At 40.4% G+C, this 6,543-nt stretch overlaps 1 pseudogene; it reads right to left on the reverse strand.

Annotated features, from left to right (window-relative positions):
* Positions 1 to 2,157: 2,157 nt before the first annotated feature.
* Positions 2,158 to 4,290, reverse strand: LOC147538877 (uncharacterized; annotated as a pseudogene).
* Positions 4,291 to 6,543: the final 2,253 nt, after the last annotated feature.

Here is a 6,543-nt window from a genome sequence, read left to right on the forward strand (position 1 = left end):
TAAAACTTTCTGACCCGGTGAAAATGTTTTTCTTAAAATAATTTTATCATGCAACATTTTCATCTTATGTTTATATAACCTAGCACTCTCATATGCATCATTTCTCAACTCCTCCAACTCACTGAGTTGCAACTTTCTCTCTCTACCCGCCTTGTCAAGCGAAAAATTCAATTGCTTGATAGCCCAATACGCTCTGTGCTCTAACTCAACGGGTAAGTGGCATGCTCTGCCATACACTAGTCTATATGGAGACATTTCAATAGGGGTCTTAAACGCTGTACGGTAAGCCCATAGTGCATCTGTTAGTCGTAAAGACCAATCCTTCCTATTGGTGTTAACCGTTTTCTCGAGAATGCGTTTAATCTCCCTATTCGACACCTCGACTTGACCACTAGTCTGTGGATGATATGGGGTAGACACTTTATGGGTAATACCATATTTATTCATCAAAAGCTCAAACTGCCTATTACAAAAGTGTGTGCCCCCATCACAACTTTGTGATCATTCGTTTTGCAAGCAACCGCCTCTATCCACTTAGACACATAGTCAACGGCCACTAGGATGTACAGATTTCCAAATGAATTTGGGAAGGGACCCATGAAATCGATGCCCCACACATCGAAGACCTCAACTACCAAAATAGGATTAAGGGGCATCATATTCCTACGTGAAATGCTTCCCAACTTTTGGCATCGTTCACATGCCAAACAATATGCATGGGTATCCTTAAATATAGACGGCCAGTAAAAACCACATTGCAGAATTTTGGCAGCCGTCTTTTTACTACTAAAATGCCCTCCACATGCATGATCATGACAAAAGGAGATGATTTTCAGTTGTTCCTCATCAGGAACACATCTCCTAATGATCTGATCGGGACAATACTTGAATAAGTATGGGTCGTCCCAGAAGAACCGTCTTACCTCAGATAAAAATTTATCACGATCTTGCTTGGTCCAGTGTTTGGGTATTTGCCAGTAGCAAGATAGTTCACTATATCAGCAAACCAAGGTAATCGGGAGACACTAAAGAGTTGCTCATCAGGAAAGCTCTCTCTCATGGGTAACTTGTCTTTGACAGACTCGACTACAAGTCTAGACAAGTGGTCTGCTACTAAATTTTCGGAACCCTTTTTGTCCCGAATCTCTATGTCAAATTCCTGTAGCAGTAGAATCCATCTAATCAGCCTAGGTTTTGCATCCTTTTTAGAAAGGAGATATTTTAATGCAGCATGATCAGAGAATATAATGACCTTAGACCCAACGAGATATGATCTGAACTTCTCTAAGGCATACACTACAGCTAACAACTCTTTTTCAGTGGTAGAGTAGTTTAGCTGTGCATCATTCAACGTCTTACTGGCATAGTATATAACGTGAAGAAGTTTATTCTCACGTTGACCTAACACGACTCCAATGGCATAATCAGATGAATCACACATGATCTCAAATGGAGTACTCCAGTTGGGAGGTTGAACAATAGGGGCGGATGTAAGCATAAGTTTCAGTTTTTCAAAGGCTTCTAAGCAAGGACCGTCAAAGACAAATTTGTTCTCTTTTGCCAAAAGATTACAAAGAGGTCTAGATATCTTGCTGAAATCTTTGATAAACCGCCGATAAAATCCAGCATGTCCTAAGAACGATCGAATATCTTTGACCGTTTTAGGGACTGGGAGGCTTTTTATCAACTCAACTTTTGCTTTATCTACTTCAATGCCCTTTTCAGAAATGACATGCCCTAAGACTATTCCTGAGCGAACCATAAAGTGACATTTCTCCCAATTAAGAACTAAGTTCTTCTCTTTGCATCGTACCAACACAAGTGTGAGGTGATGCAGACATTGATCGAATGATGAGCCAAAGACTGAAAAATCATCCATAAAGACCTCGAGAAACCTCTCTACCATATCTGAAAATATGCTCATCATACATCTTTGAAAAGTGGCGGGTGCATTACACAACCCAAAAGGCATCCGACGATAAGCATAAGTTCCAAATGGACAGGTAAATGTGGTTTTCTCTTGATCTTCAGGGGCTATAGGAATCTGATTATAGCCAGAATAACCATCTAAGAAACAGTAGTAGCTATGCCCAGCTAGTCTCTCTAACATCTGATCAATGAAAGGAAGAGGAAAATGGTCTTTCCTCGTGACCGTGTTCAATTTCCTGTAGTCAACACAAACACGCCACCCAGTGGTCATCCTGGTGGGTATTAACTCATTTGACTCGTTCTTGACGACAGTAATGCCTGATTTCTTGGGTACAGTTTGAACAGGACTGACCCAAGTACTATCTGAAATAGGGTATATGATACCTGCACCTAATAATTTCAGGACTTCAGCTCGAACTACCTCCTTCATGTGAGGGTTAAGTCTACGTTGCATTTCCCTTGACGGTTTAGCATCCTCCTCTAGGTAGATATGGTGCATGCAAACAGAAGGACTTATACCCTTTAAATCTGATATTGACCACCCTAAGGCCTCTTTGTGGTTTCTAAGGACATCTAACAGTCTACTCTCCTGTTCTTTTTCTAACTCAGAAGCAATAATGACAGGTAGAGTTTCAGATGGGCCTAGAAACGAATACTTTAAATTGTCGGGCAAGGGTTTCAATTCTAAGGAAGGTGGTTTTTCTGTGGATGTAGACAACTCTGGGATAGATGGACCACAGGACTCATTGGTAGATGATAGTTGATTTGTCTCTAAAGTTGGCGAGTCAATTGGCTTAGACAAAATGAGGGGTTCAACTTTCGCTTTCCACTTATCAGTATCCAGTAATGGGGTAGAATCCAGCAAAGCATTTACCTCATTGATACTTCCCTCCTCATCAAAGTCTAAGCCAAAATGAGCCAACAGTGTTTCTAAGGGATCCTCGGATAAAGTTTCAGGTAAAGAATCCTGAACGACCATATCTATCAGATTCAACTCGGTAAAATCCTCAACATCATCTGGAAAAAGTCCAGCTTTATAGATGTTCATCTCTACAGTCATGTTTCCAAAAGACAATTTTAAGAGTCCACTCCTACAATATATGACAGCATCAGATGTAGCTAAGAATGGTCGTCCTAAAATGACTGGAATCTGACTCTGGGTATCACGAACAGGGTCGGTATCCAAGATGATGAAATCTACAGGAAAGATGAATTCACCGACCTTTATTAAAACATCTTCCACTATTCCACGTGGTCGTCTAATAGACCGATCCGCCAACTGGAGAACTATAGGAGTGGGTTTTATTTCTCCTAAACCTAACTGTAAGTACACCGAGTAAGGAAGAAGGTTAACACTAGCACCTAGATCTAATAATGCTCGTTCGATCTCATGTTCTCCTATGGTGCATGGTAATGTAGGACTTCCTGGGTCTTTGTACTTAGATGGAAGGGTTTGTTGGATAATAGAACTCACTTGATTAGTCAAGAAGACTTTCTTATGCACGTTCATCTTACGCTTTCTAGTACATATGTCTTTAAGGAATTTAGCGTAAGATGGGATCTGTTTAATAGCATCTAATAATAGAATGTTGATACTAACCTGTTTGAACATTTCCATTATCTCCTCAAACTGAGACTTCTTCTTAGGTTCTACCAGACGCTGAGGATAAGGGGCTCTAGGAACATATGGCTCAGGTACAATGGGCAGGTTTTCAGACTCAGGAGCCTTCACAGGCTCTTTACTAGGGGTACTAGTTGGTAAGGTTGGTGGTTCAGAGTTTTGTTCATTATCTCGGGGAACTCCTACCTTATTGTCAATTGCCCTACCACTTCTAAGGGTGGTTATTGCATTGGCCTGGTCCATTTTACCCTTCGGGTTTGGCTCTGGTTGACTAGGAAATATACCCTGTTCTCTCTGCCTAAGGGCTTCTGTAAGTTGACCTACCTCGGTTCTTAGACTAGATATAGTCTGGTTGGTCTGTTGTGCAAACTCCATTTGGGCCTTAGCTAGCTGCTTCATGGTTTCCTCTAAAGACTCTTTGTTCTGAGAAGGATATTGGGTACTAGATTGACCCTGGTTTTGAGCATAAGGATTCCTAGGAGCATTAAACCCAGGAGGGTTCATTGAACTACTAATCTGGCCCTGACCCTGACCCTTTGACCAAGAAAAATTGGGGTGATTTCTCCAACCCGGATTATAAGTGTTCGAATAAGGATCATATTTCTGACGGTTATCTTGCCTAGAGTTTAGATAAAAAGCGTTAGCATGCTCTTTCTCGTCAGGAACAAAAAATAGGGTACACTTATTTCCAGTATGAGATGGGTTTCCACAGACCGAGCACGGATAAGAGATGGATTCATTTCCAACACTCATGACTTGAGTGGGATCCTCCCTGAATGCTTTAGGCTGACCAAGTTCTAGGGCTTCTATCCTTCTCGTCATGGCGGCGAGTTTAAGATCTGACTCATCAACTCTATAGATGCCAGCTTTATTCGGAGTAGGATTAGCCCTAGTAGGAGGTCCTCTAGAAGTTTCCCATTGCTGGGATTTCTCAGCTAGATCTTCTAGAAAAGCCATGCAATCATCGGCGGATTTATGAGTAAAACCGCCACCACAGAATGATTCTACCATGGATGTAGTTGGGTAATTTAGTCCGTCATAGAGAATCTGGACTAATCTGATTTTTTCAAAACCATGGTGTGGACACTGTAGTAAGATTTCTTTAAATCTCTCAAGATATTTATAGAGAGATTCGTCTTCTTGCTGCACAAAACTGTTAAGACTTTGCCTTAAAGAGGTAGTTTTGTGTTTCGGGAAGAATTTCAGAAGGAATGCACTGCTCAATTCTTCCCATGTAGTAATGGAATGGGGTTGTAAGGCATACAACCAAGATTTTGCTTTCTCCTTCAGTGAGAAAGGGAACAACCTAAGTCTCAATATTCGTCAGGCATATTGGGGAAATTCATAGTCCCACAGATTTCTTCGAAATCCCTAACATGGTAATAGGGGTTCTCGTTCTCAACCCCACGGAAAACAGGGAGCATCTGAATAATGCTCGGCTTCAACTCGAAGTGAGTCGTGCAGTGGGGTAACTGTATGCATGACGGTTGACACGTTCTAGTGGGATTCATGTAATCTCTGAGTGTCATAGGCTGATTTCCATCCCTTGCTTGGTTTAGATTCTCACCCATAGTGTCACTCAAAGAGAGACTCGCTAAAAGATTACTTAAATGTGCTTCTCTACTGATGAAACGTCCTCTCTTATCACGATATCTATTGGGCATAAACTAGAGCCCAACGACTAAGGATATTCGAACCAAAGAATCACTACGAGGAACCTATAGGAAAGCAAACACAAACAGTCTGACTCCACCAAGCAACCTAAACAAAATCTAGACAATAGACAGGTTTGTCAGATTCCTCTAAAAAGCTAGACAGCTCCTACTTCTCCACAACGTTTGTCGGTAGACAATTCTCCAGGAAGACAACCAACGATGAACGTTGTGATAGCCGTCTTCCTTCGGCAAACGTTTCCTCTTCTCGAGGCGGCCTTTTTGACAAGAATTGTTTACAAACTTTCCTCTGAGAATGCCTAGATAAGAATCAATTTCCCGAGTTGTTTTTGAAGGGTCTTATGAGCTCGATACCTTAGGGGCTGATGTCTAAATAATATTTTAGCTTTTTAAGTGAGGTTTGGGTTCGTGAATGTTGTTACCTATGTGGGCAAGAGAACGGTGATGAAATCCGTTTCTTATCTTGTAACTGGGTTAGTGCCCTTACTAGAATGATTACACTAAACAGTCCGATCAAAGCAATTAGGCACACGAATTCACACAAATAACCCACTAACAGGAGATTCGTGGGTGTTCAAGAAATTTACCTCCCGTTCAAGACGGGCGATGACCTTTGTAGATGACCCGCGAGTGTTCCGAGACTTCGTTTTTTTTTCGGTTACAATTTAGCCCTTTAAATTAGGGTCAAAACTTTAAAAATAAAAAATAAAACTAGAAAGTCTAAAAAGTCTCTCTCTCACCAAAAAAAAATAAAATAAAATAAAAATAAAAATAACAAAAAATGTAAATTCTTCTTCTTGAGCTCCTCTCCTTGTTGCGTCTTCTCCTTTGCTCCTTAGTGTTTTTCTACACTAAAAACGGAAAAGCAAGTAAAAGTGTCCAAAAATATAAACTTACAAAAAAAAATAGAAATAAAATTAGATTAAATTTAAACTAAGTCCCCGGCAGCGGCGCCAAAAACTTGATGGGCCTAAAAGGTTACCCTAAAAGGTCTCCACCCGCAAGTATACGGGCGTCAAGTAATAAGTCCGGTAAGACCGGTTCGTTCCTCAGAGACTAAGTTAAACTAAATTCTAACCTTAAAACTATTGAGATTTAAAATTGGTTTTGATGGTGATAAAATAGAATTATAATATAAAACTCAAGAAAAACAAATAAATAAATAAATATTTCGATATTCAGAAAAAGGGAACCTAGGGTTTTCGAATCCGTTTTCATAACAATTCTACGGACAAATTAATTTTGGTCTACTTCGATAGTTCTTTGTATAACTCAGGTTTTCAGTCCATGAACGGTCTAAAAAAACCCGGAAGATATTAT

Source organism: Eschscholzia californica, unplaced genomic scaffold (genome assembly GCF_041429995.1).
Source record: "Eschscholzia californica isolate CP2 unplaced genomic scaffold, dmEscCali1.0.p SCAF_5, whole genome shotgun sequence".
Lineage (NCBI taxonomy): Eukaryota > Viridiplantae > Streptophyta > Magnoliopsida > Ranunculales > Papaveraceae > Eschscholzia > Eschscholzia californica.